A 25,370-nucleotide genomic window follows, 5' to 3' on the forward strand; every position below is an offset into this window, starting at 1 on the left:
CATGGTAAAATAAAAGTTTTCTCACCCTTTATCAATCATAGCCATTATTTGTCAACTAAGAATGAAAAAAAAAAAAACATCTATTATCCATGAATACCTGGTACAAATTTGTCTCACTCCTGAAGCTACTGTATTTCCAGGACACATTTCACTGCCTTAATTCAGAGAACTTGTAATATTAAACAAGTAGAACACTATTTGAAAAGCAAATCTTGACACAAAAACGGCACACCATATTTTAAATAAAAGAGAACTAAATTCTGGATTCTCCCCTCTGGCATGAGTGACAGGATCACCCCATTCCTCTAAACCCATTATGGCTACAATTCATCTCAGCTCCTCAGCCTTCCTCCATACCCCCAGGGAGCCCACCGCTGGAGAGGACGCCTCATGGTCTGTTTTTCACTTCTAACCAGGGCACATTCTTCAAGACCTTGGCCTAGAGGGAGAGTCTGGCAACCCCCTCTGCCAAGAACGTTTTCTGAGGACAACCCAGAGCAGAGTTATTAAACGAAGAGATCAGAAGAAAACAAACACGAATTCTCACAAACTGTGCTTTTCACACTAGGGAAGATACATAACCTTCACTCATAGGGACGATGAAGCCTCAATAAGTCCATGGAGATTGCCTCTGGAAAAGCATAAGTGTTACATTAGGTAGAGTTGGGGTGTTTTGTTGGGCTTTTGAATTTCTTCTCAACAGGTCAATGCCATGGCTCACCATCATCTACTTCCCTAACTAACCAGTTGGGATTTGGCCTGAGAGTGGCTTTACTGCCACCCACTCCCAGTTTTTGGAGCAACTTGAAATAGTCATTTCTTCCGCCCTCTCACCATCTGCTTTTCTCTACACAAAGGGAGAAAACGAGGAGTGCCCCAGCAGATTCCATTAATGCTGACCCTTCCCAGCTTCCTTCTTTCCTACCACCCCCAGAGCTGCATGCCTCAGAGGCTTTTTATGCTTAATTCTAAGCAATCATGAAATGATCCAATTCTTCCCATCCCTAGAGGTACAAAGCCACAATTGCATGAAGATCAGAAAAGCAAGAAGACAAATCTGACATTTATTTTCTTGTCTTTGAAGGGCAATCCAGCACTCAAGTGAGATGTCACATTTTTAAATAGGTCATGGGGCTGCAGTTTTCTTCCGTGTTGATATGTAACCCATGGAGACTAACTTTACAGTGATGCGATGAATGTATCATCTAATCAAGACCATTTACTGAATGCCCACTCTGTGTAGGGCAATGTAAGAGATGCCAAGGGGTTACTATTCGTTGAGAGGCAAATATGCACACAGGAAAATTAACTCACAATAGAAGGAATTATAAGTAGGGCTCAGTCAGTGGTATAGAGTCAAAGTTCAGGGGATGGAGAGACTACTGTGAACTAGAGAAGCCAGGGAAGGCATGGGAGTTGGTGTGGCTGACCCTTGAAAGATGGTAGGATAGTAGGAGTAAAGGGGAGAAAGAAATGCTCAGTGCCCACTCTGAGAAGAGCCCTTCCTGAAACAGACAGAGGTTAGCGTAGGAGTGCAGTGGTGTCACCTTGTCACGGTGACAAGGTGATCTGCTGTCCAGAGTGCCCACCTATCATCAAAGGATGTTGCTGTCTCCATATGGCTCTCTGGGTGCTTCCACACAATGGTCTCTGGGGCAGGTTTTGTTTTCCAAAAATGGGATGGGGCGTCTGGGTGGCTCAGTGGGTTAAGCATCTGACTCAGGTCACGATCACAGGGTCGTGGGATTCAAGCCCTGTGTTGGTCTCTGCACTCATCATGGAGTCTGCTGGGGATTCTCTCCCTCTCCCACTGTCCCTCCCGCGACTTGCATGTCCTCTCAATCAATCAATCAATCAATCAATCAATCTTTTTTTTAAAAAAAGATTTTTATTTATTTCTGAGAGAGAGAGAGAGAGAGGCAGAGACATAGGCAGAGAGAGAAGCAGACTCCATGCAAGGAGCCTGATGTGGGATCAGTCCCGGGACTCCAGGATCACGTCCTGAACTGGAGGCAGGCACCCAACCACAGAGCTAGCCGGGCGTCCCTAATCAACCAATCTTTAAAAGAAAATGGACACAGGGATATTTTAGTCCTACATGCTATTCCAGAGTATTGCCAATGCCCCCACGAAGAGACAGAGCTTCCTCTTCCCTTGAATTTGGGTGGGACTCCCTTTGTGGCTGCCTCAATGAATAGCTGGCAGTGGGCTTCCGAGGCTAGGTCATAACCAGCGATGTGGCTACAGTCTCTCTCAGGAGGCTCTCCATTGGAACTCGGCTGCCATGTTGTGAGGAAGCCACATGGAGATGTTCCCGCAGAAGAGCCCAGCTCGGGTGCTAGCCAGTCACCAGTGTGAATCCCCAGACATGTGAGTGAATGAGCTTCCTGAAGATTCCAGCCCCAGCCTAGGAATTGTCCCAGCTAACAGAGCGTAGAGCAGAGACAGAGCCCTACCAGCCCTGCTGGACGACAGATCCATGAACAAAATAGATCTTATTATTGTTCCAGGTCTCTAACCTTTGGAATGGTCTGTTCCACAGTAACCAATAATAAATAAAACAGATCCCACAGCCACCCTTTGCTTAGAACCAGGTCTCCAGTAGGAAATCAGAGTATCTGAAAAGGTGGTGAGGTTAAAGTGACATTTTGGTTGAATACACACTTTCAATTTCAGTGATGCTGATCAACTTGTTTTTTAGGTTAAATTTCCCGCTAGGGCTGCATTAGAATGAATGGTTCACATCCCTTTATTTAAACTTGTCTTCTGTTCCTGTGGATCAAAGAGATAAGTGGTAGGGTTAGAACTTTACATAATTTTGAAATTTAATTTTTAATTTACTTTTTAATGAAAATTATATATATTTAAAGTATAAAATGTGATGTTCTGATATGTGTATACCTCATCAAATGATCACTACCCTCAGGCCAACGTATTTATCTCCCCCCATAGGTGCCTTATTTTGTGAGTGTGATGAGAAAACCTGGAAATCTACTCTCTTAGCAGATTTCAAGTACACAATTCACTATTAACTATGGTCACCAAGCTGTATCTTGGATCTCCAGAACTCATTCGCCATATAACTGAAAGTGTGCCCCTTCTTCTTCCCCCCACCCCAATCCTCAGCCTCTGATTACCACTGTGCTACTCTCTGTTACTCTGAATTCGACAGTATTTTAAGATTTCACATATAAATGAGATCATGTGATAGTCATCTTTGTGTCTGGCTTATTTCACTTACATAATATGCTCCAGATTCATCCTTATCCACGTGACTCTGGTAGCCTCTCAAGCAAGCCAGTTTCTCAGTCTTACACTTGGCTTTGGAAGAGGACACACCTAAATTTACTGAAAAACAAACCAAAAAATTTCCAGTTTCAAGTCTCTGTATGTCTTTTTCATTGTTGATAAGTTGATGCCTACACTCATTATCTTGCAAACACTCGCTCTCTTTTTTCAGTGAAGTAAGGCAGTCGTAAAAACTTAGCAAGAGCAAAACTGGGGTCTTTGGCAAGTGTAATGGAGGCCTCCCTAATTGATAAGGTCTGTGTGGGATGCTGGAAATTAGTTTATATTTGGTTCCCACCTAAAATAACGGGCGGTTGCCAGACTCTCTTCCATCTAGAAAGAGCCCCAGCTTACAATTCACTACTAGGTCTGCTGAGTATCTAGTTATCTACTCCCTGGAGCATGATTATTCCCAGATTCTCTCCTTCCTTACCTCCCTTCCTTCTTTTTTTCCTTCCTTCCTTCTTTCTTTTTGCCATTCAACTTGTCTTGACCTAACAACAAAAAAGGGGCAATAAATTCTAAAGACGGTTAAAAGAAACTTAAATGTATGCTTTTCAAATAGGGTTTTCAGTAGGAAATAGGATAGCACAGCGGTTGAGAACCATGAACATAGAACAGGTGTCTCTGAGCCCTGGTGCCTTAGCTTCCATCAGGTCCCTTAGCCTCGGGACCCCGCCTTTTTTCATCTTTCTAAGTTGCAGATAAGAAACTGTACCAAATTAGAGTGTTATGTGGCTTAAAGGAAAAAATCCCACGTGAGAAATGCAAGACCTGGCACATAGTAGGCATTCAGTGGATGTTAGCGAGTACTGTTTTGAATCAGAGAAGATCCACTGGGATTTCCTTAAGTCTTCTGTAACCTTCTAGAAGCCCATGTTAATACCCAGTAACGCCAGTGTGACAAAGAGGAAGTGGGTACCAGTTTATTTCGGGGAGTCCATGACAAATTAGCCATGCCTCCATCAGGTGATCGAATTGGAAATATTCTCCGAAGGACCTTGCAACGGTAAATGTAGTGGAACCTAATGGAAGAGTAAATGTAGCTCTCTTTGTAGGGAATAAAAGTAAGAATAGACTCATCTTTTTCAGCAGAAAGCATATCATGAGGAAATTAAAATTTCTTTTAATTTTTTTACATACATTTTTAAAAATTTAGATTCAATTTTAAATTACTTTCAAGCTCTTTCAGTTTTCAGTAGCATGGATCCCTTGGTCTTCTCCTCTGGGTTGATAGTTTTTATTGTTTGGTGTATAGATATACCAACGTGTGCGTACAACCTACCCCAGGAGAGACTCCCTGGGTCAGGATCTTCAGGGGTGAGACCCACACGTCTGAAATTTTTAAAGCTCCAGAGGTGATTTGCATAGACTATAGTCTGGAAACCACTGTTCTAGTATCTCCAAGAGATTTAATTGAGATATTGAGATATGCAGCAAGGTTTGTGACTATTCTCTACGGAGAAGTCAAGGCTTCAACAGATGTGCATTGCTTCCAAGGATGAGAAATCATTTAGTGGAAATGGGCACTGGATTCAAGAGCCCATGATCCTCCTGTAGAGCAATCATTGATTAATTCACTCATGCTTTCCTTTATTCTTCTATACCTGTGACAAAGGTTCAAGGGGCTGCTCTGTGCAGAGGACTGCTACCCTACCACACAGGCACCAAGATGGCCCCATTTTCCAGTGCTTACGGGAAAGACAAAGAAGTCCATGGCATGGTTCCTTTCCCTGAGGACCTCACAACATTAAACTCACATTATTCTGACCTTAATTCTTAGGGTTGCTATACCCAGGACGCCCGGAGTCCTGTGAGGGGGCATGCTGAGAAGGGGGGAGGATCTCATAAACTGCAGAGGAGCCTAATTATGAGGAAATACTGGCCCAAACAAACACGGGACAGAGATAAACAAAAAGGGGGTGAGGGAAGTAAACCTTACGTGTAGCATGTACTTCTGATAAGAAAATGGTTCAAAGTAGGGAGTCAAGAAATAATTTTTTACCAAGTCAGCTGTTGTAAATCTTTTTGAGCTTTTTGTCACAAAATCCATAAAGAGTTGGTTTTCTGGTCTGATGGTGAATGAAGAATGTCTACCAAACTATCCCAAGAAAGACTGCAGGAGAATTTTCATCCAGAGGACTACTGTTGCCCTCTTGTGGGATGGTTTGAGAAATACTGAAACAGAAGTCTATTTGGGTACAGCGTGAATAGAGGCCTCACAGACATTTCAGTGGGCGGGAATTCGGATCAAGGCTTGGCGTATTTCACAACGCGTTTGAGGAGGCTCTCATGAGATGTGGTGAACCAAGGCTGAGATCACCAAGAGCTCATGTCTTATGGATAGTGTTGGAATTAAGGAATGTGTGTGGAACAAACCCAAGTACTGGAAGCCTTAACTGATGCGGAGTGAGGGGAACGGGTTTTACCACCTTGAGGACTAACCACTATGCTCCAATGAGCCCTCATGGACCTGAACTTCTGGTTTGTTTGTTTGTTTTTCATCTCAAACAAACAAACAAACAAACCTCAAGGGTTCTCATGATGACCAAAGAATGCAACAGATATGAAAACATTTCAAAGGAGAAAGGCGAACCATGACTACATTATGTGCTTTAATTAGCACCTGACTCGCCTGAAGCACTGGTCAGTGGTCAAGACAGAAGCTCTGAGCATTCACTGCCTAAATTCCTTTGGCTGAAATTTTGAGAGAAACTCAAAACCTCGAAAGTTGGTCACTTTATACTGATTTGGGGAAATGAGCAAAAATAAGGAGACTTCCATGTTATTTACAGGAAAGGTGGAAACTTAAGATCATTGTTTCAGGAACTCCTGTGAACACCCATGAACTAGACTAGGAGAATCTTTTCTGTAAGTTTCTTTGTTGGTTTTGTTTTAGTAACTTAACTAGTCATGCTTATAATGGAGATATTTTTACCCCCACATCTAGGACAGAACTTAAACAGAATTGTTTGCCTTCTATTAAAACCAGGAACAGAGTTGCATCTGGGTGGCTCAGGGGTTGAGCGTCTGCCTTCAGCTCAGGGCGTGATCCTGGGGTCCTGGGATTGAGTCCCACATTGGGCACCTCACGGGGAGCCTGCTTCTCCCTCTGCCTGTGTTTCTGCCTCTCTCTGTGTGTTTCTCATGAATAAAAAAATAAAATATTTTTTTAAAAATAACAACCAGAAACAACCAGAAATAGTGATACCTAAGCTTTGATTTTCAAGATGCCATACATGAACTGAAAAAGTTGTTCTAACTGCAGAAGGATGAGCCAGCGGCTTCTGTAGACTGGTTCGCATACATCTACCCCTGCCTCCTCAAGGGCCACTGCTGTACTTCAAGGAGTAGGGAGGTGAGACATCAGTTAATGGTGAGTGATGGTTCATTTTCCGTGTCAACGTGGGTGCACCATGAGGGTGCCCAGGTATGTGTTCAAACATGATTCTGGATGTGTTTGTAAGGGTGTTTGTGGGTGAGATGAACATTGAAATCCATGGACTTTGAGTAAAGCAGGTTGCCCTCCGTAATGGTCGTCATTCCATCAGTGAAGACTTGAATAGAACCAAAGAGTGGTCCTCCTCTGAGCAAAAGGCAATTAGGCCAGCAGACGGCCTTCAGACTCCCGCTGCGTCATTGCCTTTTCCTGGGTCTCCAAGCCTGCCCACCCATTCTGCAGATTTGGGACTTGCTAAGTCTCTATAATCATGAGCCAATTCCTTGATAGAAATCTCTTACTGTATGTATCCATGTCTTATTGGTTCTCTCTTTCTCTCTCCAGAGCCCTGATTGATACGGAGCTCCAGATGAGATCTACGTTGGGCCAAACAGAAGCAACTGCTTAGGATTTGAATTCCAAACTACCTAGAAGGGACAGAAGCAGCGTGCCAGGCATGCTCTGCACTGGCCTGGATGTGGCCAGTTGATGAACTCCCAGAGCCTCAGCTGGTTTGATGACAGCGTCGCAGCTCCCAGGTGGCCCAGTTCTGCATCGTGACTTTGGGAATCACTCCTGGAAACTCCACTTAGAGTTTCTTCAATTTCTCCAGCCTTCCCAATGATCCCGGGAGTCATTTATCGCCCTGTAATAAATCCCTCTCTGCTTCTACGCTGCTCTTTGCAAGTGAACCCTGACCAATGTGGCACGTTGGTCATTTCAGCTCCGGGAACTGCTATTGTTAAGGGAACACCAGAGTAGCAGCAATCTGACAAAGAGCCTTTATGAAAGCCCATGGTGTGAGGGAAATGAAGTGGAGGCTCAGAGTAAATGGAAACTCCACACCAGTGTCTTCTTGCCATCGTGCAAAGACTAATTCTGCCCAAACTGGATTTCATCTCTACTCAGCATCCTCTGCAAACACCACCAGAAGAACCCCCGCATCCCCATCATTCCACTCCAGACCGTATGAGTAGCATTCCCACCGTGGCATCCAAGACAAAATTCACTGGGTTAACTGAACAGAAAGGGAAGGGAACAGGACCAGCCAAACCAATGCTTGTAGACTTTGCCTATCAAAAAAGTCTCCACAGTTGGTCTCCACCATGGAAAATGTGGCTTCTCTTTCCCTGGCTTAATAAAATTCCAAGTCTTTACGTTGGCAGCCAGTTCTTTAATGGCGATCCCATTTTATTTAAATGATCCAGTCTTTTCCCACTATTCTTTGGCTGAGGAACACGGGCACCACGATTTCCCAGCAATGAAGGCATGACCTTTGCCCTCGTGGGGAGAGTAGTCTGCAAAGTAAACAAGGGTTTCAGAGGTCACAGTATTATTTTCTTCTACCATCTTATTCACTCTGCCATTTTTTCATGGCCTTTTACAACAGATAGATAATGAATAAAATCCATTATTATTTTTTAGTGTTCCCCTGGAAGTAACTTTATTCCCAGGGCTATTGGTCTATTCTGGTAGATGGATTATAAAGACCAGCCTGACAAGCCCCATCCGCTAGGACTAGCTAGGCAGCGCACACGACACAGTGCCCTCATTTAGGCATCAGGGCATAGGTGCCCTTCTGCTTTCCCTCATATATCACGAATCCTTTGGAGTTATAACCTCCACCAAGGTATGCTTCAGCATGATCAGTGCACTGTAGCCGGAGAGAGCCTTTCAAGATCCAAATCTGATATGTCACCACTCCATCCAGAATGATTCCCATGAGGCCCACCACGGTTCGACTCCTGCTCTTCTTTCTTTCCTGGTCTTGCACCAAACTGCCTCTCCCACCCTGTGCTCTCTACTCTGCTCACACCACTTGCTTCTCACCCCCTTGCTTACCTTCAGATCCCAGACCCAGAGCCTTCCCTCACTATCACATGACTCAAAGTACCCGCCACCCTTCTCACTACTCTTGTCATGGGTAGTTTTACATTTGGTCATGACAATCCCTCTTTCTTTCCCACTGCAATGAGCTCTACAAAGAGGAATCAGGTCTGATGTGGCAACTCGCCTTTGGTATCCCATACAGTACCCACCACATAGTAGGTACTAAGGAGAGATTTGTTGAATGAATGAATGAGCGAATGAATGAACTGTTAAATATACAAGTGCTGAGTAATTGATTATACCTAGAAATAAACAGAAAAGGGTGGGGCCTAGCATAGGACAGGGCAGGAGAATTAGATGTGTTTTTCACATATCCAAAAGCAGAGCAGAGGGATCCCTGGGTGGCGCAGTGGTTTGGCGCCTGCCTTTGGCCCAGGGCGCGATCCTGGAGACCCGGGATCGAATCCCACGTCAGGCTCCCGGTGCATGGAGCCTGCTTCTCCCTCTGCCTGTGTCTCTGCCTCTCTCTCTCTCTCTCTCTGTGTGTGACTATCATAAATAAAAAAAAAAAAAAAAAAAAAAAAAAAAAAAAAAAAAAACAAAAGCAGAGCAGAGACTTAATTTCTACGTGTCCCAAACCCAGCACTGTGTCTGGCAGGTGGTGGTAGGTTCCAATCAACGCCTGTCGGATTGAACGCTTGCCTCACTTCTGACAACCACCGTCTCTTCAACAGCATTCAAAGAAACTGACCAATCCACTTTCCCAGATCAAAGGCAAAATGCAATGCAGCATATCCAGTGAAAATGGATTGAGCTGTTTCCCTAAAGATGTGTTCATTTAATATTAAATGCTATTAGTCAAATACATAAGAATTGAAGAAGGAAAGCGGACCAGAGGAAAAGCTTATCACCATGACATCAGATTTTCCTCCTTAAAAAGTGCCGGGGTGGCAAAGAAAGACCAAACATCAATTATAGGTTTGCTCAGCACTGCTGATTGCCAACGAAAGCCAGCTTTCTGCTGTAGAGCAATTAGTGACAGTTAAATACATTATATATATTTATTGATATGCAAAATTCAATTAATTTTGGTTATAAGGACAATGGCATGTTTTAGAGACAGAGTCTATGTGCAGAGAACAGAGTCCTGTCCTGCAAAATCTGTGGGGGAAATGTCAGCAAATGTATGAAAAGGGATCCTGTTACTTTTTTCAAGTTCTCACAGAACCAAGAAATATGTTTCCTTACATGCCATAGTCATGGTGTACCACCAGAGCCTACCCTGCTCTGCTCTACTTCATACATTTGCAAATGCGTTCAATTTTATGCCATTCACGTGGGCAAACATTTAGGAAAGAATGAGAGGAGCGTAAAATATGTATTATAACTCTTCATACATTATGGTATTTGACCCGATGACCTCAATGAAGGAATTAAGTGACTATATTTTACTTGCTTTCACCAAAACTCTTATTGTAAGTAATAATCCCATTTTTTTTTTCACAAAATGAGGAAATGAAGAGCTTAAGAAATATCCTGGGATATTTATAAGAATATACATAAGAATCAGCCAGAGCGTGGATAAACTAGAAACCCGGCCCACATTGATTTACCCAAACCAATAGCATTTTACAAATAAGCTGAAGTTATAGTCAGGGGATATTTCTGTAGTCATTTTGTGTGTTTTTTTTTTTGTTTTGTTTTTGTTTTTTTTGAGGGTAAATGTTAGCTTTATCCTCTTTGAGTTTCACGTGTGGTCAGGAATAAGAACAACTTCTTTTGTGTGAGAGGTTATTTATATAAACTAAGAAAAAATGCCCCCCACGTCGGTCATGTTTGGAATATTCAGGCGTGAAAAACAATAGAAAATGAAAATGGTCAAATCGTGGATGTCTTTCTTCCTTGGGTTCATTTAAAATGTTCCATGAGAGGAGAAGGAAAAAGAAAAGTCAGAATTCTCAGCACAGGGCTTTCAGATTCACCGAGGTAGGAAGAGTGGTTGACAAGGATGTGAAGGCAGACGGCTTGCACCCCTCCCCTCTAACTTTGTAGAGTCTTTTTTCTTATTGTTATTAATCACAAGACCAAAACCTTTGAAGTGATCTTCATTTTCTCCCCCAGGGGGCATGTGTACAACCTCCCCTGTCACTGAAGTTCTCCCTGGGGCCTGATCGGTTTCAGCAAAAAAAAATGTGAAGCATGTGGCATTGTGATCAAGCGAGCCCATTGTATCCAAACCAATCCGTAAAACAACAAATCTGTTGTTGGGGAAGTGGGGGGTAGGGGGGGCGGTGGGGGTATCCTTTTTAAAAAGCAGATAAAAGTAGGTGGAGCTGGTCTTAATTAATCACTCTTATTTTCAAAGTGGCTTTTTCAGGGCAAGTACACAAACCGTAGGGGTGCATACAATCACTGAATGGGTGTCAGACTTCTAGAGAAATGTATGAGCGTTTTCTAACTTGACTTCCAGTTGAATATTTAGATTTCACAGCAAAAGGGCCCAAAGTCAGCCAGTTAGGTCCCCATGGAAGAGCCCATCTCCCTCCGTTGGCCCGCTGGCCAGCAGGATGCTCTTGGGTTGAAGAACAGTGCTCCCAGGATGACACTGAACCTGCACCTCGAGGTTGTCTTGAAGGAGGTACACACAGAGTCCTGAGGGAGGGGTGTGTGTCTCTTGACCCTTCTGTCATTGAAAGGCAGAATAAATGTGTATTGATGGTTCTGCCTGGAAATTCTTGCTCTGCTGTGTTGCTACGGTTTGCAGAGATTGACCCTATAGCCCCTTCCCGCTGCCCGCTTCCTCCGGGCAGAGCCAATATGTCCTGTTCCTGCAGCACCTGGCCGAGGCACTGCAAACTCCAGGAGGATCTATAGCTCATTTTACCCAAAATATGCACTTTCATTTTTTAATTTTTTTTTAAAAGATTTGTTTATTTATTCATGAGAGACACAGAGAGAGAAAGAGAGAGGCAGAGACACAGGTAGAGGGAGAAGCAGGTTCTCTGAGGGGATCCCACTGCGGGACTCGATCCCAGGACCCCGGGATCATGCCCTGAGCCAAAGGCAGATGCTCAACCACGGAACCACCCACGTGCCCCCAAATATGCACTTTTAATAGGGTTCCTTTTTAATAGGATTTCTCTGAAGTAAACTAATAACTCCTTTGTGCCTTTGGCTTACCTTCCAAGATAGGAAAAATAAAGTGGAGTATGAAGTCCTTCTGTCCATCTACCAGTCTCCATCATCCATCTCTCTCTGTCTCCCTCTCTCTCTCTGTCTCCATCTCTGTCCTCTCTTTGGTTAGATGAAATGAACAATCAGTCGGCTCTCCCAATGACTCTATTTAGGTTGAGGAATTTGCCCCGTTTTGCACAAGCTGTTCACACTCATACCTGCTTCCCCATAACTTCCTTCCTTCTTCAAATTAAAAAGTGAAATCAAAGAGGCGCCTGGCTGGCTCAGTCCCTAAGCCTTGAACTCTTGATCTCAGGGTGGTGGGTTCAAGCCCCTGCCTTGGCCTCTGTGCTGGGTGTGGAACCTACTTTAAAAAAAAAAAAAAAAAAAAAAAAAAAAAAAAAAAAAAAGAAGTAAAATCAGTTTTGGAAAGCACCCAAAATAAGTACTTTTATTTATTTTTTTAAAAAAGATTTATCTGAGAGAGAGTGAGAGAGAGAGAGCACAAGCATGGTGGAGGGGTAGAGGCAGAGGGAGAAGCAGACTGTCCATTTAGGGAGGAGCAAGATGTGGGGTTTGAGCTCAGGACGCCCAGGATCAGGACCTGAGCCGTGCAGGCGCCCCCAAGATGAGTGCTTTTAGAAAACTTGGGCCATGTCTCCCAAATGGGTGAGAACAATATCTTAAAGTCCTCCCTTCCCCAACCCCTTCCCTCCCTGCCCAGGTGAAAGCAGGGCTGCAGAGCACAGGGCGCAGGCATGGGACAGGCAGGGCCGGGGGAGGCCACACAGGGATGGGGGTGGGTGGTGCATTGGCTTGAATTTCTCTCCTAAATGTGTCAGAGGCACCTTCCTGAGGAGCAGAGGGGCGTCACCATGGCGATGTTGATATTAATGCGGGTGGACGTGCCGCAGGGTGGTCTGGGGACAGCTGTCGCCCTGCATCGCATCATCTCGGCAGCCTAACGGGAAGGGGTGCCCCTTCCCCAGCCTTGGTGACCCCCCTGCCCCCCGCAGTACACTTCTAGATTGAGAGGTGGTCGTAGGCATGAAGGGTCTGGTCATCGCAGCCCACCAAAGACAAGGGCGGTTCTTTGTGGGTTTGCAATAATTCATCCCCATACCTCCCCACCGCCCAGAATATTTTGGAGGAAACTTTGAAAAGGAAAGTTGTAAAAGAAAGTGGCAGACGGTTCTGGCTGGAGGTCACAGAACAGGTAAAAATCAAGGTCCTGATGGGAGAGAAAGGAAGGAAGGAAGGGAGAGTGTGCAGGACGCGGAGGAACAAGGCCAGGGACCCCCCAGAAGGGCCAAGCTTCCCTTGTGGCAAAAGCTGCCCAGACACGTCCACGTGGAAATAAATGCACGCTTCCTCCTGCCCGCTCAGCCCTGGGGGCCCAGACCCAGGGACAGGCCTTGAAACATGAGCACTGGTCCCAAAAAGTAACATCACATGTGGCTTTATGGCTTCCAGATGACGGTCCGCCCCAGGTGCCCGAGGAGCCTGAGCTCCGTGCCCACTCTGGGGATGGGGACCAGCCCACTGTCCATCCTCAGGTGATGGCGGGCAGTCAACGGGACCTAAGACGCACTGGCTGGCAGGGCACAACTTACTGAAACGTGTGCAGGCTGTTCCAAGCATCTCATATCCTTTTCCTGATGCCCTCTGTCCACCTCCAGGAGATCGCTGCCAAATCCCTCACGCCCATTGATTGCTTCCTTGGGCAAGCGGAGCTGTGACGTGGACACTGGCACCTTCATGGGCATTTGGTACTCAAAGGGATCTTTAGTTTATTGATTTTTTTAACTGAAAAGTTCTCTTTCTTCTTTCTTTCTTTCTCTCTTTTTTCTTTCTTTCTTTCCTTTTCTTTCTTTCCTTCTTTCTTTCTTTTCTTTCTTCTTTCTTTCTTTCTTTCTTTCTTTCTTTCTTTCTTTCTTTCTTTCTTTCTTTCTTTCTTTCTTTCTTTTTAAAATTTATCTATTACTTCAAGAGAGACACAGAGAGAGAGGCTGAGGGAGGAGCAGGCTCCCTGCGGGGAGCCCGATGTGGAACTCCATCCCAGGACCCCGGGATCACGCCCTGAGCAGAAGGCAGATGCTCAACCCCTGAGCCACCCGGGCGACCCTGACCAGTTATTTCTATGGAGCTCTTGCCCTTCTCCTTTGGAATCTCAAAATTGGGTTCCAGGCAGCATTTAGCTGCACCTGCTGGATGGACGGGTGCATACCGCCATCTAGTGCATTAGTGTCATAAGGCAACCTGAACCGAATTAAAAACTGAAAGAGAAGATAATGGGTTCTCTCTCTCTCAGCGGATGACAGTCATGGATGTATTTATTTTGCGATCAGTAGATTTCCTTCCTGTCTCTGTAGTAGAGCTACTTTCTATTGCATCATGTGTATGCACATCCTATCTCCATAACGGACGGCTCAGAAGGCAGCCCACGGTCAGTTGTGAAGATGGTGGATCTCTTAACAGATTTTTGAATAGATACATTGGTTATGAAATTACAAAGTAGCCACTTCTTATCTTCCCTGCAATGACCACTGGGGATGTGGGAGGCCAGAGAGCCCAGGTGGGCATACACTGGGACGTGGGGTCAGGAACCTCCTGGTTCAGCAGAAACCGGGAGCAGTTATGACCTGGGACTGCTGGGCTGCAACCAGGGAGGCACAGGGGCAAGTGGGGAGCCCAGGAGAGACACCCACCTGCCTGCTGTAGACTTCATTTCATTCAATCACTTACTAAATGGCATTAATTATTTTCAATTGCTGAGTAAAAGATGCGATTAGTTCCCAAGCATGAAAGCGCTCTGTAGGAGTTGAAGAGCTGCTGCAATTTTATACCCTAGATGGGGAGAGGGACATGTTCATGCTCTGAGCCCGTGGCTTCACCCTAAACTTTTTAGGGAGAGGACGTTTCCAGCTGTCAAGGACCCTCAACATTATCCTCATCCACACTTGACTGCTTCTTGTTGGATTTCCCTTGAATGGTGCGGTCATCGGTACAACCATAACTCTGCTGTGCATTCTAGTTACTTTCACCTACTTTCAATCTTTGTCACATCCTGGGCTTGCTTATTTATTTGTTTATTTATTTATTTATTTAGTTAGTTAGTTAGTTAGTTGTTAGTTAGTTAAAAAATGGACAGATCTACAATAGTCTGAATATAACCTAATACTACTGCTCTGTACCCTTAAAAGTGGTTAAAGATGGTAAACTTTCAGTTATGTGTTTTTTGAAAAGCACAATTAAAACATTTGTGTATCTACTAGATTCTAAAGAGATTGTGAAAAAATATGTGTGACCAACAAAAAGGTGCAATGTCAAGCAACAAAGTGAACTTGCCTTTTCTCCACCCCACCTACCTTGACATGCTCTTTGGGTTGGAGATGTGTGGATATGGCCTTTGATTAACTGTCGCAGGAATCTCAGAACTAAGCCATGTGCCCTTGTTGATCCACCGGCTTCTGGGGGTCATCTGGTGAGTTGGGTGGGGACAGTTTGCCAGAAGGAGCCTAAACCTCTTTGTTGTGTCATCCGCTCAGAAGTTCTGGAATGTTCGTGGTCTCATGGCTGATCTCATGGCTGCCTCTTTCCCGGCGTCTGTGTCTTGGATCCAATGTCATCTCCTTGGAGAAACATGCCCTGGGTGTGTTACTGAGCCTGGCTCACCCCAGCCACCAGGCTGCACAACTCTCTACCTCAGTGTCGGGCTTCCCTTACTGGCTTCTCCACATTCAATCACAACTGCAATTACCTCTGTACTTGTACTTGAAGGCCGTTGGGCCGTCCACACTGGAAAGCATGTTCCCTTAGAGCTGAGGTCCTGTCCATCTTGATCCCCACCAGGTCCCCGCTCCTCAAAGCAGTGTCTGGACCTTCTGCATTGCTGCTGGAGGTGCACAATGTAAACCCTATTGAGGGGAATCTGACCTCTCCCGAATGCGTTTATCCTTTGACCCAGCAATCCCACATGCCAGCGTTTATCCTTACAGATTGAATTGCACATGTGTGCATAAGAGGAGTCACTGTGGCTTTGTTCTTATTCCAATAACAAAAAATTAGAAACCCATGCCTATCAGTAGAAACAAGATGAATAAACTAGGGTACGTATGGTAATGGACTACTAGACAGCTGGAAAAAATACTGAAGAACATATCTGTGTGCAGACATGGAGAGATTCAGGTGCCAAACAGTAGATATTGGGTGCTTCTGAACACAGAAAGCAAGATTTATATAATTATATTTGTTTATAAATAAGAAATAAGTAAAATAGCCTACCAGTGACGGGCAGTTGCCTTCTCACTTGGTACTTTTTAATCTATTTTTTTGTGTGTTTTTTAAAGATTTTATTTACTTATACATGAGAGACACAGAGAGAGGCAGAGACACAGGCAGAGGGAGAAGCAGGCTCCCTGTGGGGAGCCCGATGCGGGACTCAATCCCAGGACCCTGGGATCACAACCTGAGCCGAAGGCAGATGCTCAACTGCTGAGCCACCCAGGTGCCCCTTTTTATCTAATTTTGAATTTTGAGTTGTGTAAACACATGATGTATTTACAAAAAAGTGTCTGCCCGGCACATGGCAGGTGCTCAGCTAATTATGCAGAAAGAATGGATCCCTGAATGAGTATATGAAGTTGGTAAGGAATACGAATGACTAGACAGGTGGAGGCTGCCATGGAAGCTCACTTCACACGGCCTAGGGGGTGAGGCCCACTCATCACCCTGTGTTCTGGAGCATCCCTGTTGGAGGCTCTTATGGCTATAGAGGTGAGTTCAAGTCTATACCACTGGGCGGGGATGGTGCTGACGGTCACACTGGGGGATGCAGAGGCAGGCGTTCACTCATCATCCCTTCGTTGGCTCAAGAAATCCCTGTCAAGCATTTACCCGGAGCCAGGTCCTGCACGGAGCACTGTGGGGGGTGAGGAGGAGGACAGAGCAGATGGGGTCCCTGCCCCCAGGGAGCTCACAGCCTCAGGCACCCAGGATCCTAGGGTGCATCCTGAGCCAGCAGCCCTCAGTTTCGCTTCTAGTCCGCCCAGCTCCCTTTCGGGTTACTGCCCTGGCAACACCGGGGCCAAATAACGATGAAATCGAAAGTCAGGGTGCGACTCTAGGTTTGCACGTGAGGTTATGAGCAGCAAGCAGGGGGGACTTTGTTACCCTCAAACAGGGTGCACTGACTCACAGGGGCTGGAATCTCTCACCTCTCACCAGTTCCCTCTGTGGGAGAAAGAAACTTCCAGGACATTGGAACAGACCGGAGGGAAGCACCCTGGTGGCAATGTTGGGGCGCTGTGAGCAGGAGTGAGGAAAAGAGAGACGTGAGGTTTCTCCCGGGGCTTCTGAGCTTCCCAGGAGCCAGCAGGTCTCACAGCAGCAAGAACACCCCAGGCTGTCGACATTCTTCAGAATACTCCATGCCCACTAGTGTCCCACTCCCCATGGTCTTCTGGTTTGGGTTAAGGAAGACACTTTTGAAGGGTCTTTCCAGACTCACAAGCATAAAAATGTAGTTTGTTACATTTATTGTAAACTGATCAAACATAATATGACAACCACCTGGAAGAGACACACGACAAATGACAAATGGCTTGACACCGCATCTTGCGAAAATGAAAGAAATCCATGTACTTGGATGAAAACTGACCTTCTCTTAAAGAGGTGTGTCTGAGAATCGCATCAGTAATCCTGGTAAGATGGACAGCCTTCCCTGGGATCTGGCCCCTGACGTTCATTTACAGAATCGGATTTAGAATGAGTTTGGAAGCAAAGCAAGAACACGGGCGTAAAAAGATGGCAGAGGGAGAGACAGTTCTTGACATTACAGCTCTTGAAATCATAATGATCCTAATGGAGCATATTTAACTTAGAAACATCCCTTTCTGTTGTAAGGGATTATCTTGTCCACAGCTCCAGGAAATTACCAAAATCAATAAAAATATTTCCCATGGCAATTCGCAGTCTATAATTTTCAGATGCCTCCATCTGTGTCTTCACAAGAGCCTCGTGAGAGGCCTTATCATCTCCCTTTGATGGCTGGGGCATTGCATTAACAAAGACTCAAAGTTTTGGCACCACATCTTCTGCACTTTCCACCACACCACACGCACAGCCTCAGAATGGTACCTCTGGTCACTGTCATCCGTCTTCTCATTACACTCATTACACTGTACAGGTCACTGATGTCCTGATTTAGAGCTTTGGCCTTGACCAGGCACAGCTCTGGGCAGTGCCAAGATACAAGTGGAAGGTAACCAGCCCTCTGCTGTTCTGTTCATTTGCACGAAGCCACGGCTACGGTTGCCCTTGCGCAGAGCATACACATAATGAGAAAATCAGTGTCCCAAGGCCAGAGACCATCTCTGCCTCGTTGGCCGTTGCACATACTGCCTGGAACATAGGTAGATGCCAAATGAACAAATAAATGCCCAGATGATTTGGGAATGAAGCAATAGAAAGTTGGTGGTGGTTATACAGAGTGTGGGGAAGAAGTGACACCTTGAGAAATGGATTTTTGACAACGTCTTGACTCTGTCTTGATTTATACCCTCTTTCTAAAAGTAGACTCAAAGGAACTCCGTCACTTTTTTCCCCAGGACAACATGGCTTTGTAACCTCGATGGCAATTGACTCATTTACCTTTCAAGACACCTTCGTAAATATGCTGTTTGGGGCTAAGAATTAGGCTCAGAGAGATTAAATGGTTTGCCCAAAGCCATATGGATGGTGAGCAGCTCAACAAGAGGGTCCTAACATTTTTGGGCTCAACCCAGTGCTCATTGCCCTGCTTCTCACTGCTTCTCCCTCGGGGGCTCTTCAGATGAAACCTTAGTATCTCCCAGGAGCAGGTGAGCAAGCCGATGGCCCTGTCCAAAGATCCTGTTGTCAGGCAAGGGGAAGGCTGATTGATACCAGGGGTCCCCTCAACCTACCTTCTGGGCGGGATAAAATGCAAGACGACAAGCGGCCCCTGGAAGTTTCTTGAGTGCCGCTACTCATGGACCGGACAGCAGGTCACTTCACTATCTGGCTAATAGCAAGTGACAGGTTCGTGTCTGGCTGGTGCTACAGTAATTGAGTGAGATAAGATGACAAAAAGGCAGAAAGCTAATGATGTGTTGCCTTGTTGAGCAAAGCTTGCCACGCCTCATTAGATTTAACAGAGTTATCGAGACTGAGTAATTATCAGAGACAGTAAAACTGTTGTATTAAAAGATGAAAAAAAAAGCCAGTATCAAAGGGAAATAATTGAGTGCTTAATGGGGCATTTGCTGAGCTGCTCGGTCCAGCGATCAGACTCTGAGAGGTTGCAGAGGGGGCCCTTCCGCTGGGTGGGACCTCATGCTACACCATGACTTGGGGCCATGTCCTTTTTGGTTTGTTTTAATTTTCTTATTGTGGCAAATTATACACGACATCAAATTTACCATCTTACGCATTTTTATGTGTTCAGTTCTGTGGCATTAATCACATCATTCGTATCATTATATGACCATCACATCACTATCATCTATCCCCAGAACTTCATCTCACCAAACTGAAACTCTGTCCCTGTTAGACAAGAAGTCCCCATTCTTTCCCCCCACAGCCCCTGACAACCCCCATTCTGCTTTCTGTGTCTGTGACTTTGATACTTTAGATTCCTCACATGGGGGAATTCTGAAGTATTTGTGTCTTTGTGACTAGCTTCTTTCACTTAGTGTGTCCTGGAGGTGCATCCATAGGGTAGCATGCATGAGAACTTCCTTCTTTTTTGAGGCTGAATGATAGTTCATTGTAAGTATATAAATCACATTTTGCTCATCTGTTGGTGGACGTTTGGGTGGCTTTCACATTTTGCCTACTGTGAAAAGTGCCACTACGAACACCGGCACACAAATACCTCTTCAAGATTCTCTTTCTATTCTTCGGGGTGAATATCCAGAACTGGAATTGCAGGATCCTGTGGTAATTCAGTTTTTAACTTTTTCAGGAGCCACTATACTATTTTCCACAGTGACTGCCAATAGCACATGAATGTTCCAATTTCTCCATATCCCTGCCAACTCTTCCTTTTTTTTTTCCCTTGGGGTTTTGTTTGTTTGCTTGTTTTGTTTTGTTCTCTTTTGCTTTGTTTTGTCTTGCATGATAGCCATTATCATGGGTGTGAGGTGGTTGGGCCATACCCTTTGGAACAGACTCCAAGTGCATGGTGGGAGCGAAGTTAAGAAATCCATATGGAAAAAAAAAATCAAGGTCATCCTTTATAAACTATATATATATATATATATAGTTTATATATAGTTTTTTATATATATAGTTTAATATTTTGTTTATTTATTTGAGAGAAAGAGACAAGGAGAGAGCAGGAGAGCACAAGTGTTGGGAGGGAGAAGCAGGCTGCCCATCCAGCAGGGGGCCCGATGTGGGGCTCAATCCCAAGACCCTAGGATCATGACCTGAGCCAACGGCAGCTGCTTAACCGACTGAGCCACCCAGGCGCCCCTATAAACTCTATTTAAGGAAATTTAATTCTGTTTAATTCATATTTATTGGTCACCTCCTGATTAGAGGGGAGCGAAAATTTTCATCTATGTCAAGAAGATGTGGGTCCCAGGAAAGAAATGAGTTTAAGGAGAACTGAATGTCACTGGGGAGTTATATTTATGGCACCAGGAGCTGTGATGCCCACGGAAGCATTTCATGAGGCAGAAATCCCACCCAGTTGGGTTGGCCCATGAAGCCCTGCTTATGAGTAGCTATCTCATGGAATAAGGCTATTCCCTACTGTTCTCTCTCGCCCTCCCTATTCCCTTCCTCACCACCCAATCCTCTCTTTCATTCCCTCTACCACTGCATGCATCCAAGTCTTCAGGGCACCATGCCCGCCACAGGCACGACTTGACGTTGGAGGCACCTGGCATGAAGGGGACCCCTCACTCTCTCCAGGGGTCTGTCTCCTTGCCCACCCACCTCCACCAGCCATCGTATCAGTAAGGATGAGACTTGACCTTTGTCACCATCAGCCCTGGTTCATGCCTTCCTCCACCTGGCATCTCCCACACTCTTCCGGGCTCATCCTCTTCCTTCCAGGACATTCTCAATGTTCCTGGGAAAGCCTTTGCGATGCTGTTGCCCCACCTTCTAGTGCTTTCTCCACCTCTTGGGCCTCCTCCAAGTGTATTTTTAGAACTCTGTCTTCAATTGCTTCAGTGCCTGCAACTTGCCCTCTTCCAACTTCCTGTAGACTAAATCAGGGTGTACTTTATGACTGGACTGTATACTCGACACCTAGATTCCTCGTTATTCTGCTGGTGAGCATCCCAGCCACCAAGATGAGTGAATAGGCCTCGGCTCAGACACCCCTCATCACCTCCTCAGTCCTCTCCCCAGGGCTGGCCACATGGGAGGTGACCAGAAAAGATGTAAATTAAGTGGATGTGAAGTGTCCACCATATACTTTCTACAGGATGACCTTGATTGTTTTATGTGGATCTCAGTAGGCACTTGGAATCTATTTTTAAAAATACAGTCCAAAATGACTCCCAGGCTAGATTAATGTGATTAATTTTGTGGATAGTAGAAAAAGAAAGAAAAAGCCCCCTGGTAGAGATTATAAATTGTATGACTTTATATAGGACAAATTAATTCATTAAATATTTTTGTAGTTACTCGATTTCTGCCAAAAGTCTTCCTGGAGACATTTTTTTTTTTAAAGATTTTATTTATTTATTCATGAGAGGCAGAGAGAGAGAGAGGCAGAGACACAGGCAGAGGGAGAAGCAGGCTCCATGCAGGGAGCCCGACATGGGACTTGATCCCAGGTCTCCAGGATCAGGCCCTGGGCCGAAGGCCGCCCTAAACCACTGAACCACCTGGGCTGCCCCCTGGAGACATTGTATACACTTAACTTCAGTCAATTTTTTTTGAAGATTTTATTTATTTATATGAGAGAGGGAGAGAGAGAGATAGAGAAGAGAGAGCAAACACACAGAGTGAGAGGGAGAAGCCCACCACACCCTGCCAGCAGGGAGTCCAGTTTGGAGCTTGATCCCAGGACCCTGATATCATGACCTGAGCCGAAGGCAGCTGCTTAACCAACTGAGTTACCTGGGTGCCCCTTAACTTCAGTTGAATTTCAAAACTGGTGGATAGGAAGGGAGAAAAAAGAAAAGCAAGCAAGTCAATATTGTTCTAAAATGGTCTGATTGGATAGCTCAGTTGCTGAGCAAAAGAGAGGGTTTGTAGCATTTTTATTTGTTTGCTTGGTAATGAGAGAAAGAAGAACCATAACCATCTTCCCAGAAGACATGCAATTTTAAAAAGATATTCACAGTCTTGTACACATTCATTTTACAAAAGGATTTTCCTGAGACCAATAAATGCAGCATGTTAACTTTGTACCAAATGGGGCACAAAAAGATGCTTAGTACCCGGTACACACAATTCCCCACCTTCCCAGACCAGTAGCAATTCTGATCCACAAAGTGAACCGTTTGGAAATTGGGTTTGTTTGTTTTTTTTTTTTTAAACCTAGGCACTCACTAGTGAGTGCAAATGAAAACCTTAGTGCAGTTCAAGCAACCCAACTCCCATCTGCTAAGGAAGTGGGAAGAAAGAACTCGTATGCTGTCAGCAAGTCAAGTGTATAAATCACCGCCTCCGCAGAGACTCCTGTCCTGTTGGGAGTCAGTCTCCTTTGAAAATAGGATGAAAATCCTGAAATTTCTTCTTAAGTAAAAATAAATAAATAAATAAATAAATAAATAAATAAATAAAAACAATAAATAAATAAGTAAATAAAAGTTACAGGTAGAGACAAACACGTGGAGTCTTTTAAACTCTATTCCGAGGACTCAAAACCATTTTATACCCTTCAGGACACACCACTCAAACACCCAATTAAGAAATACTCATTTAGAAATATCCTGAAAATAGTGGTAAAAAAAAATCCATACTTAATTCTGTTGTTTAATGTTTACCAGAGTTGAACGCAAATATAGAGCAGTAAGTAAGGTTTTATTTAAAACAAAATGAATTCACTTGAATGTATTTATTCTAGGACCTGTGTGCTGAGATCTCATCTTTGAGTGGCTAAGACAATTTGGTTTTCGAAGCAGAACAAATGAGTAGAATGTCTAGCTCATAAACATTGAAGAGGCAAGGAAGCTCCTCCAAATTCAACATTTTATGCTTAATGTTTTGGAAATAGCAGCTTGAAAGACCGGAAGCACCAGTGCTAAAAATGCAACTTCAGAAAACAACCCTCTTCATCCATCATTACACGTCTATACGACAAGGAAAGGAGGGTAACATTTTCCACATGGGAAAGCCATGAAAGATGGTATTTGGCAGATAAAGCTTTCCAGAGCTGTGTTTTATTGGTGACTCATACAGTTTTCCTGATGAATGGTTTCCCCTTTTGCAAATTATAATATCATGAAAAAATGATTTTATTCCATTGAACACATAAGTTGCAAATTGTAAGTATGTTTAAATGCATGTCCTTTGTCCTATGGGGAAAGCAAGCAGAAATCAGGAACTGTTAGCAGCTCAAAGCCCTGTCCACCTCGTGCAACCTCTTCCATTTCAATGAATGAAGAATCCAGGGGAAAATGACCTGTTGAGGGTCACACAGCCACTTCCTAGCAGGGCCGAGGATTGAATGCAAGGCATGCATGCAAAAATACTATTGATACTTCTTTTGGGAAACATTTTTTAAAAAATTATTGGTGAGAAGTCATTTGACCGGCTTTCTGGGGGACCACTGCCATGGTTGATGTGAAAGTCCAATTTGGGGGACACCTGGGTGGCTCAGTGGTTGAGCATCTGCCTTTGGTTCAGGTCATGATCCCGGGGTCCTGGGATCGAGCCCCACATCCCCCCGCAGGGAGCCTGCTTCTCCCTCTGCCTGTATCTCTGCCTCTCTCTCTCTGTGTCCTCAATGAATAAATAAATAAAAATCTTTAAAAACAAGTCCAATTTGGAAGACGAAATGCCCCATGAATGCAGGCTTTCCAAAATTGGATTGTTTGAAGGTCCGAGGAGCTAAGATCTGCTGGTAATTATGTGGAATTTCAATTCCTTGATCATATGTGGTAGCTCCCAAATTCATCTTTGAGGGTCTTAATCATTTGAAATAAGCGCTTGAAGAAATCAGAAGGGAGAGAAAGAAGGAAGGGGTGAAAATTTTCAGAAACGAGGGAGCGAAAGGCACGGTGTTCCAACGATATAATACCCTTGGGAAAACCAGGGTGTGTGTGTGTGTGTGTGGTGTGTGTGTGTGTGGTGGGAGAGAATCGCTTCTTGTCCTCCTGTTGGATAACACAGCCAGAATTTCTGCACCTGAGCTTTAAAATCTGTCCCCGAGCCGTCGGCAATGTGTGGCAGGGCCTCCGTTGAGCAACATGGACAGGCTGCCCTACTACAGAACACGATCCTAAAGGCCGCATCCACAGCTGGGAGCTACGAGTGAAAGGCAAGGACACCATAGCTTCCGGTGGCAACGGAAATTATTATGATACAAATTAGGCTGAGCTATCATTTGTTGGAAAACCTCTTGAAAAATGAGCAACTCCAGTCCACATCCTTTGTCCTGGCCGGTTTTTTTATTTGGGATTGTGGAGAAATGGGTTTCCTGAAGAGATAGCATCTCTGCCTCCCGGGAGGCACCTATATTGACTAAGACTAAAAAAGCAAATAGTATCAGATAACCTACTAAAATAAAGCCGGGAAAGTCATTATGCTTTCACTCTATTGATCCGGTGCCGGGCTACATGGGAGAAAAAACAACTTACATTGTTGAAGCTGGGAGTCTCTAAGGTTACAACAACATGTTAAAAAGTGGTGCATTTATCCGCCCTAAGAAACAAGACATTGTATCGAGCAGTCCAGAGATATGCTTAACACCAAACAAACAATGAGAGGCTCCCAGGGATATCCTGTGGTGTGTGTGTGTGTGTGTTTTAAAAATTGCTGGACGTGCTTTCTGAATACTCAAAAATGCACTTAAAACGGCCACTTAAAAATGAAGGTATCATTGACATAAACGCTGTATAAGTTTCCGATGTACAAGGCAACAATTGGATGTTCATATACATCATGTGCCACAGTAAGTCTAGTTAGTATCCGTCACTCTGCAGAGTTAGAGAATTTTTTTCTTGTGGTGGGAACACTAAGGATTTTCTTAGTAATTTCCAAAACGGGCAATATAACTATATTGCAACTAATTGTAACTATAGCTGCCACATGGTACATCCCATGCCATGACATTGATTTTATACCTGTGAGTTTGGGCTCCCTTCACCCATTTCTCCCACCCCCTACCTCCCCCGGAAACCAGCATTCTGTCCTATGTATTTATGAGCTTGGTGGGTTTTATTCTGGGTTTTAATTTTTTATTTTATTTTATTTTTTAAGATTCCACATATAAGTGTGATCGTATGGTTTTATCTTTCTCTGACTTATTTCATTTGTCATCATGGCCTCAAGGTGCATCCATGCAGTAGCAAGTTTTCATTCTTTTTTACGGCTGATATACGTACATACATACTAACTCTCCTTTAGCTGTTCATCCATCTATGGACACATGTTTTTTCCCATATTTTGGCCACTGTAAGTAATGCTGTGGTGAATATGGGGGTGCATA

At 44.5% G+C, this 25,370-nt stretch overlaps 1 long non-coding RNA gene across 2 annotated transcripts; it reads right to left on the reverse strand.

Moving 5' to 3' along the window:
- Nucleotides 1-1,900: 1,900 nt before the first annotated feature.
- On the reverse strand, nucleotides 1,901-15,274 carry LOC112659032 (uncharacterized). 2 transcript variants are annotated; one of them, XR_003136122.3, is made up of 6 exons: nucleotides 15,100-15,274; nucleotides 6,500-8,025; nucleotides 3,722-3,782; nucleotides 3,242-3,348; nucleotides 2,665-2,772; nucleotides 1,901-2,059 (listed from the first exon to the last, which is right to left on the reverse strand). It is a non-coding gene; the product is annotated as an uncharacterized LOC112659032 (long non-coding RNA). The 2 variants fall into 2 exon arrangements; XR_003136121.3 differs by having other exon boundaries at nucleotides 1,901-2,772.
- Nucleotides 15,275-25,370: the final 10,096 nt, after the last annotated feature.

Source organism: Canis lupus, chromosome 2, assembly GCF_003254725.2.
Source record: "Canis lupus dingo isolate Sandy chromosome 2, ASM325472v2, whole genome shotgun sequence".
NCBI lineage: Eukaryota > Metazoa > Chordata > Mammalia > Carnivora > Canidae > Canis > Canis lupus.